The 9,855-nt window shown below is 41.2% G+C and overlaps 1 protein-coding gene across 1 annotated transcript in view; it reads left to right on the forward strand.

The window, feature by feature from the left end:
- Positions 1–2,759: 2,759 nt before the first annotated feature.
- Positions 2,760–9,855, forward strand: part of LOC116397996 (equilibrative nucleoside transporter 1-like) — a 30,813-nt gene continuing 23,717 nt past the window's right edge. Inside the window, exon 1 of the mRNA XM_031873965.1 lies at positions 2,760–3,039. The gene's annotated coding sequence lies outside the window, so the exon portion shown is untranslated. The remainder of the gene's footprint in view (positions 3,040–9,855) is intronic.

Consider the following 9,855-nt stretch of genomic DNA (forward strand, 5'->3'; position numbering starts at 1 on the left):
AAGATAAAAAATACCATGTTTTTTGCCTTTTTGGGTGTGTTTTTTAAATGATTTTATCACAGAACTCGACTGTTTAAAAAAAAGTATTTGTAAATTATTAACATTATGACTTTTGACACATTTTACACAATCTGAGCACCAAATCAGTTGCTGACACACTTTTTGGCCAAAGCTCTTAATTCCTCACGGAGCAGGTTCAACAATTTTATTTATAAACTGCTAATTACTTTTCACTTTCCTCAAAAAGCAGAAATCACTCAGTCACCAGGTTTTAAGCCATTCATCCATGATGTTTTGGTCTCAATGACCATGAAGGTCTGAAAAGCCCAGGTGACCTCAAAATCTCTCACCATGCAGGAGCTCATTCAGGAATCTGTGAGTTTGGGAAGCTGCTTCAGGTGATTCAGATTTTAGATCGTAAAGCTAAAGAGCTAATCAGGCCTCAGTGACCCTGAAACCTAAAACCAACTACCTTAATCTGGTTATGCAACTCCCCCTAAAGACACAGGATCACCAGCAAACACCCCGGGTCCTTGGGAACAGTTTCCCCACATGTTGGCTCATGTTTGGGCTTAATGGGGATTCAATCACTCAAATGTAATCAGTAGATTTGTGTTCAACACCCTCAGCTGGATAAATCACTGTCACATTATAGACCAATAGCTGTATATTGTATACTCTTAAGTATGTACTCTCTGAGCCAGACTAGGCTAATTGAGAAAATACTTATCTGAAAAAAAAGAGGGCATGAGGTTAATCTTTTGTGAAGTTAAATTATATGAAACTTACTCAAGGGAACTGGAGGGATTTTCCTTTATGTGGGTCAGGCTGTGTCTCGTAGATTAACACTGGAGAAGAAGAGTTATGTTGGTATTGTGTGTGTGTGTGTGTGTGTGTGTGTGTGTGTGTGTGCGTGTGCGTGGGTGGGTGTGGGTGTGGGTGTATAGACTGCAGAGTGTGTGAAAAGTGACATTTTGCACCCACAAGCTGTTCCAAAGAATTTCACGAGCACTCAGCAGTTATCAGGAATTCCTCTGGCCCTGGGTTGCATAACTGGGTCATTGAGGGAAGTCTCTGCCAGTAAGCCCAAAGTATTCTAAGGGGGGAAGCCAAATGGTCCACCCTGGCGAGGACGGAGGGGATTCCAGGGGAGTTTCATGAGCAAAGGAAATTGATGGAGGAGGAGATCTGACAGGATCATCCTCACGGGATTGGTTTGATGTGGAGGAGGACAGCCAACATCTGGTGGACATCCTCTGGACACTGAAACATTCACACACAGACACACCAACAAGCATTATTAGGCAATGGAAAAAAAGGGTGTTGGTCAAGCTGAGCATTGCTGTAGTTATCTTTATTATTTTTGCATGGTTGTATGATGTGGGAGTTATTGGGAGGAGAAGCAGTCAGAGAGAGTGAAGGAACACAAACAGTGATTGCATTCTTCAAGCTTATTGAAAAGATACTCCTGTTATTTAGGATCTGTATACAGGCCAGAAAGTGTGTGTCACAAAGATTGTTTTTATAGGAGATGAGATCGTCGCTGTACCAAGTGCGCCCTAGCACAGGTAAGAAGATGAGAGTATACAGACAAGAAGAAGTTTTCACCCAGCAACATTTTTAACGACACACACAATACCAATCAGAGAGCTCGTGTTTGATAGTCGACCAATCAGACACTCCATCCCATCAGGAGGAGCGTAGCACGAAAGAGCTGTAAAGATGATGACGGGACAGATGTAAAATGTTATCTGTTATTACATGTTAGTGGTAACTTCTTAAAGTTAAAGAAGACCACAACGACAGAATATCCGTTTTTATTTTGCAGCCCATCTGATCACATGCAGTAGATGTTTTAGATCCGCGGTGCAAATACAAAGACTGTTTGTTTTGTGGAAAACCTTGAGGAGGGCCAGATGTTACATTTGCCTTGTTGTTTACATTCTATTGCTAATCCCTGTTTATATGAATCGCATGCTGGACCTTTCATGCATGGAGGAGCTCTGCTATTAAAAGCACTGAGAATGACTGACGATGCTGTTGTTGCTGCGGGAAGATTTCCAACACAGTTGTTTCCTCACACTCCTGTCCTTTCCAGATCTGCTGACTGATCGCTCTCTTTTCATCTGTTACTTTATTCATACTGTGTGGTTCACCAAACGATTTTAGCCAGGCACGTCAATGAAAATGCAAGCTTAGGAGACATGGCATCACTCTAGGTCTACGTTCACGATTACATAATTCATCAACATAATGTGGAAAAGTGTATCTGCCAAGTGGCAAACGGCTTACACAGAAAGTATCAGCAAAATGTTCGCTGACACCATTTGTTTTTTTTACAGTATCTGCTCATAGCAATGAAGTAAAGCATGATAACATGGTTACGTTTGGCACTTGGTTAAGGTTGGGGAAAGATCATGGTAAAATGTCAAGTTAGTGACTTGAATCATCAATCAAGTGAGAAGTAGAGTCATTTTCTCAAAGACTTCTATACAATCAGACTTCTTTTTGCAACCAGAGGAGTCGCCCCCTGCTGGCCATTAGAAGGAATGCAGGTTTAAAGCACTTCCACTTCACTTTTCAAAACAGGAGGTTGCCCCTGATTGGTATGGATGGATGGTGGCCCGGGGTCCCCTTTGCTGCTTCAGGACCCTTATTGCTACGCCCCTGTTTTGTTACATCTCCTGCTATTGGGCTGTATGTCCAGCGGTGACAGTGGTGCAACAGAGCCAGAGAGAAGTTAGTTGTATAAAAAAGGGACCCAGTACCTGCCTCAGGGCTCTAATGCATATTGTAAATGGATTATATTCTGGTGGTGTATAGGTACAAAGTAACCAGCTGGCCTGCTATTTGTTGGAATCTGGACCAGTCAGAGAGACTCCCCTCCCCCGTGCCAGCTGCATAACTGCGGAGCTTTGAGTTGAGTTTTGCTGCTGAATGAGAGGCGACAATAACAAGACCAACGAACGCATGAGCGTTAGTGTGCACGAAGCGACGTGCTGCTCAAGTGTGAGGGGATCGCAGGCCGCTTGTATGAGGGTAAGTGGGCTTCTAATGCGTCCGCCATAGAAAGTAAAGGACGGGTGTTCAGACTGCTGACACAGAATGCCAACAATACTGAGCCCGGGGGGCCGAGGGGGGAGAGCATAAGGGATGTCCACAAAGTGCACGTTGCTATTCTCTGCTAGGCTAATGCAGATGTTTGGTTTCCAGCTGATTCTGTACAGCTGGTGGAGCTCCAGCTGAAACGGTGACAAGGTCAAATGGTCACCAAATCGCAGAGCTTACTGCATCACCAACAGCTGATGTGAGACCAAGGACATTCCGCTGATAGCTGTGTTTGATATGTGATATCAGAGAGACCATATGCATGTATGCTGCTGCTTTACAGGTCTATTTTAAGACCGGGAATATATATCTCTCTCTCTGTCAATAATCAAACGTGCATGTTGTGAGAGCTGCAGAGGAAGTTGAAAGCTGACCTCGCTTTGGACTCAAAGTTGTTGTGGGCCAGAGGTGGAGACTTGTACACAGTCTGAGTTTGAGGCATCACAGCAGGTGACAGTGTGAGAATGTAAATGGTGTACACACACACACTTCACAGTGGGGGCCAGCATGAAAGAGCTCCGAGAATAGACCCTGTTGAGTTTAAAACACTACCGTACCATGTAAACACTCGGTACTATGTTGTACTATGTTTTCAGTGCACACACACACCACACATTTCAAACCCCTCTCCTCAGTGTGCTCGATACAATGTTGGCGGAGAGTGTGTTTGATAACTTTTGAAGCAGCTTGCTTATCAGCGGTCCTGGGGCTTTGAGAGAGCTGCTATTCTCACAGTGATAAGCATTTCTGTTTCAGTTTTCACCTGCAGTGAGCAGATGCTCAAGAAGCTGGTGCTGGTGATGAAACATCATTAGAAAAGGAATAGATGGCAATTTTGATTACTGGTTAATTGTTTTAAGTGATTTATCAAATAAAAATGGCAATCATGTGTAGGTTTAAGCTTCTCCAGTCTAAACTAAACATAAACTGAATATATTATGATTTAAACTTCCGTTTGGACATAATAAGCAACGGCAAGACAAGCCTGGGCTTCAGAAACTTCCGATGATTATTTGTCCAAGTTTTCTGAAATTTTATAGACCAAACAACTAAAGTAAGGCTTCAGCAAGTTAGTTTGCACATCCATAAAGTGGGGGGGGGAGCTCGTAAGAGACAAATGTTGACTTGTAGTCTTCTATATAAAGCCTACATTTCCTAAAAATACAACAGCATTCATTTTTTTCCCTGGTAAACGTCCACATCTTTTAATCTCCAAACCTCCAGTTTGCATTTAGGCTTTCTGTTATACATTTAAAGTTGCACGCCCAAACCCTGCATAACCCTGATGACATCACTATGACATCATGGAGGGTTATTTTCTAGGACTTGACGAAGCTCAAACGTGCAGAGTCCTACTCCCTTTAACTGACCGTCAATCAATTATTCAGAGAAATTAAACAGATAGATTAATTGATAATGAAAAAGAATCCCTTGTGACATCCCTGATATTCATTTCTGTCGTAGTCTTGTCAAGTAGCAGAAGAAGAAGTCTTATAGTTTAGGTCACAGGCTGGAAGTGGGACACCAGCCTTCAGCCAATCAGCCTTCTGCTCCACCTCAACATGAGTTACTGTCTCTTTGCAGCAGCTCTCTCAATCACCTATCCACCGACCACAACCTTGTGTCCCCAGACAACTAGACGACTATAATTAGAGCGCTCCGTCTGAAGACCGGGGAAACAGCACATAAAATAAGCATGTAGCACGGTAATATGACGCAGTGGAGCGAAACCGGGCTACTCATCAAAAGCCCCATTGTGTTTACAACCAGACGCCCTCTGATACACAAGGTCATGAACACTGAACAATCAGGGAGATTACTGAGTGCAAAGCAGGAGCTGGGAAGTATACAAGAGCCGACCATCAATTAATCTGTTGATTTATTTCAGTGACTTGGTTAATTGTTTAGTAACAAATACTTGAACTTTTCTACAAACATTCATGGTTCCCAGATGATCAATCATTTTGATGATCCCCTAACTTTTCCTCAAGCGCCACCGTCACGTTGTGATTGGTGGTTTTGATAGTAATATCTCAGCAACTGTTGAACGAATGGACTGATCGATGAGCGTTTTATTTTAGGGACACAATTTCAATTTGATGAATACTTTTGTTTTTGACCAAATACCTGCAGATCTAATGACATTCTCATCATTTGAGTTTAGTACTAATTAGCACATGTTAGCTTGCTAACACGCTAAACTGAGATGGTGAATATTTTGTATTTGTTGCTTGCAGGTGTGTGTGTGTGTGGTCTGTCCTGATGTTTGGTTTGTGTGCAGTATCACATTCTCTCACATGTAAACCGACCTGACGCCTAAAAGATGGAGGGAAGGAAGGAAAAGGGCACGGTTGAATTGAGAGCGCTCCTCTAGTTATCTGAAAGAAAATACTGATTTAAAAAAATCCCCAAGATAAAATACTTTGAGCATATTTGTTCTGAAAATACTTCTTGCCACGGCTCAGTTTAGTTTAGTCATTGGAATGTTGCTTCATTAACTTTCCATAAGTAAATAAGCTTAGGTTTGTTTTTACATCTTGAATAAAACATCTTATATACACACACACACACACACACACACACACACACACACACACACACACAGGAGGCGAATTGGGGTCAGTTTGTTTATTATCAACACATTTTCACACAGATTTCTTTTCATCACACTGGTGAAATTAAAGCAGTATATTTTACAATAAAAGAACTAGCTACTCATAATGTTTCCGCATGAAGTTTGAAAGCAATTTTTCATCAGCAGATGAGATTATATAACTTCCTCATGTTGGTTCAGGGAAACTCCAAGGAATAATCGCTACCATATGTTAGACATTTAAAACTTTTAAATAACATTGGAACATCTTCATTTTTTGCCAGCGGTTTTATGTTTGTCACTCTTCACGTCCACAAAGTGAACTGCCTGCAGAAAATGAACTTATTAATTTTAATTAATTGCTCTGCTTATCCGAAGTGACCTTGTACCAAAGTGTGAGAGTTGAACCTCAGCTTCAGGAGGAACAGTTTCACACTTTTACAGATGAAAATAGAGACGCATGTTAACTCTGTCTGCATGTATTTAGTAGGAAATAGACCACATACAATCTGTTGAGCTTCTGTGGGAATATGGTGGTTTTGGGTCACTGCCATTTGGTCCTGATGACTTTTCCGAATTTCATGAGAATGCCTTCTAAACGTGATTTTGAACTGAAGAAATATTTCAGAAGTCTGTCACAGAAAATTATGTTTTACTTCTGTTTGGGTACAATGTAAGGAACTTCCAGATGCTCTATATCTGGGATAAATCCCAAATAAGACTATTGGAGTTTTATTTGTGGTTGTTCATAAGAGGTCTAACAAGAAGTCAGACCTCTTTAGGAACCCTAAACATAATTAACGTCAGCTTCATCAAAGCTGCAAGCTCAGTTCATTAAAAAGTGAACAAACTGGGTTTTAAAGATGTCAGACCAAGTGAGGCCGACTTCAACAGAGCACAAGGGTTAAAATAATCGCACAATAATCTGTGCATGGCTTATAAGGTTCGGGAAAGATTGTGGTTACTGCCCGTGACGACATGCTACATGCAGCCACCTCTCCGACCTCCACCCTTACTCTCCACTTCGCCACATAACGGCCACACTATTTCCTGCTTTGGCACTGAACATTGACTTTGGACATAAATCTTGAATGTTATTCCCAGTGCTGAAGCTGTGGCCACATTTACATTGGCATAAACCAAAGCTAATATACAAGATGTGATACGCATTGTTCCTTCTCCTGGCTATGATTGTTGTCATGGTGCTGCAGTCTCTTGTTTGATGACATCTGCGTTGCGGATACGATGCTGAATGTGTAGCCGTGACCTTGTTGTGCATTGGAGAGATTTTCTGCCGAATATAACAGAGTCAAGATCGGGGTTTAAGACAAAGGTTAGTGGTGCTGCCTTTGTGGCAGCTCAGACTATGTGCTGCTGACTTGAAGTGATTTTCCAAAAAGAAAACAATAGTCAGGGATGATTTTGATATTGAGATGAAGTTGGGAAATTTGTGTTGCGTGAGGAACCGAGAGCACACAAGAGTTGATTAAACAAGTTTACTCTAAGAGGTATTATGCACAAATCAATGAAATGCAACATTTAAGATTTGGATGACAAAAGGAACAGATTAACTGCCAAGATGGATCTGAATAAAGTTACCTCAACTGGGAATGAAACTTTATTTCCAGTTAAGGTTTGCACATCCAAGAGATTTAGGCAGACTATTGCTGCACTCCTTGTTATATACGGAGCCTGCCGGATCCCAGAGAGAAAAATAGTTCAGAGTCTTGAGACTAAGTTCAGGTACATTTTTAAAATCACACAAGAAGACATTCACTAATTTTGAGGATTGTGGTTTTTTTTGCTCTGTCAACATTACTCAACCTGTCTAGACTGCCTTCCCCGCCCCCAGACAACCACAACTTATCTTCAGCAGACTTTAGTCAGCTAACTTAGTTGTTGGAGGGCAGGACAGGTTTCAGACTCTGCTATATTTAGTGCAAGCTATTGAAATACTTTCTATTAATAACAGTTTTGTTTAGTCTAAATGATGCTACGAGGTAAACATTTCCTTATGCTGTGCCATATTCAGATAATTATTTTAACTGAAGACACGTTTGATTATATCGTCAATTTACCTACAAAAAAACATGCAGAGCTGAAACGATAATGAACTGATTCGGACAGAAAATGTATCTGGCATTTCGTTGTAATTATTAACTGTTTAAATCCTAAATTGTATACTTTTTGGCTTTTGGATTATCAGACAAAAAAGTTGTTTAAAGACTCACTTTTGGCTCTGGTGACTTATATTTAGTATAATCAAAAATATATTGACTTGTTTACTTGCATTTTGCAGAACCTCGAGGCCTTCTAAACATGTTGAATTAATTTCCTACTTCATAAACAAAAAGCGTTTGCTCTACAGCGTCATTAGAGCTCAGGATCTCCACAGCGTGACTTTAATCTGCATTGATAGACCTCAGTCGGCTACTTTGCTACTCTGTTTGTGATCTGCAAACACCAACGACTGTCGGGTCTCCATGTGTAAACTGAAGTTTCACCTTCCATGTGGGGACACAGTGCACAACTAAAAACAGGAAAATGTGAGAACAACAAAGTGTTTCGGTGTCAAGAAGCCAGAAAACATGTCTTCAACAGTAATATGATAATGTAGCAGTTGGGCCTTGCTCAGTAATGTGGAAATGAACCCTTCTCTGATCAGTGAGTTGCAATTCTGTGACGGTCACTGGTGTTTGTGACACATTTCACATGCGGTTGATGTGACACGCATGTGGCGGATACATCTCACTTAATCATATTGGTGTCAGACTGCCATGCTGTCTGTGGCAGCTGAGGGATCTGGTAGCAGCTTCTGAAAATACTTTATCTCAGCATACAACAAAAACAGGGACCCTCACAAGGACAGATAGACAGTAAAAAAAACTTCTTGGAATTCAGAGCTGTGATACACCAACTTTGTACAAGAGAAAGAGTTTAAAAGCCCACTCGGGTGTTTTCACTTATGGTGGCTGATTGGACCTCTCTGTGGGAGTTAACAAGCTGGGCTTGATTGACATCTGCCTCTCTCTCTTTTTAGTTTTGTTGCACATGTGAGTGTGGGACAGCTCACACCTTTAACATTTGTATTATCACATGGACTTTGATGTCCTCATGTAATATCTAGCATAGCTCCGCCCACCTTAACGCTAATCAGCCAGAATAAATAAAAAACAAAAAACCTGTGCCTTTTAAAATGATGCAGTGATGCAGAAGTGTACTCCAGGCTGTATCAGGAGAGACGTCAGAGGTTGGGTCCATAATACACTGGAGCACACGACTTTAAGTCCAAAACTTTAACTGGTTGGTTCACCCAAACATATCCTCGGTTTTACCTGTACTTCATTTGTGGTGCTCACAATCACTGAAAAAAATACATTGAAAAATTCAAAATATTAAACAGTTTAATCCACACAACACACTGTCAACAGTTTTCATTGGCGCATCGGATTGTAGTCCATATATAATAATCGTGATAGTCATCAGTTATTCAACAAGGCTACATCCTATGGGCTAATTGGCCCCCAACATCTGGAAGAATTGTAAAAAAAAATATCATTGTATTAATCAAGCTTTCTTTAACAATGATCACCTTGAGTATGCCTTTGGGGCTCTGATGGCTTCAACAGATGGCCTCCAGGGTCCAGAGAGTCAAGCAAACAAGAGAAGAGGGCTGCAAACAGCATCGGTTTAATGGGCCGTCATCAATACGACTGGAAAATACAGCTGGTGACGTCTCACGCAACAATAGAGAGAACAATTGAATAATGGATTTCAACTGGACAAACAGGATGCTTAATGGACATAACCACACCATAGAAAACATGGCAATGGCAGCAAAAGAAACAAGACCTTGCACTCAGTTACCTCTGCTTGATTATTTTCCAAATCCGGACAGGATGGCTGACAGCCCCTGATAAGATAAGATAAGAGGATGGGCCGGGGTGAGGACTGATGAGGATGATGTTTGGATAGAGTCCCAAAGAGAGAAAATTAGTGAAGACAAGAGTAGAGATGGTACCACAGGACCAAAAGTATTTAAACAGCTGAGACTGTCAGCAGGGAATTCAGATTTACTGAACTGATTTAACAGGTGATCTTATGTACGACCCCTTTCAATTTTTCACTCTTTGTTTCATTGCAGCCATTTGCTA

Source organism: Anarrhichthys ocellatus, unplaced genomic scaffold (assembly GCF_004355925.1).
Source record: "Anarrhichthys ocellatus isolate YVR2014 unplaced genomic scaffold, GSC_Weel_1.0 scaffold3, whole genome shotgun sequence".
Lineage (NCBI taxonomy): Eukaryota > Metazoa > Chordata > Actinopteri > Perciformes > Anarhichadidae > Anarrhichthys > Anarrhichthys ocellatus.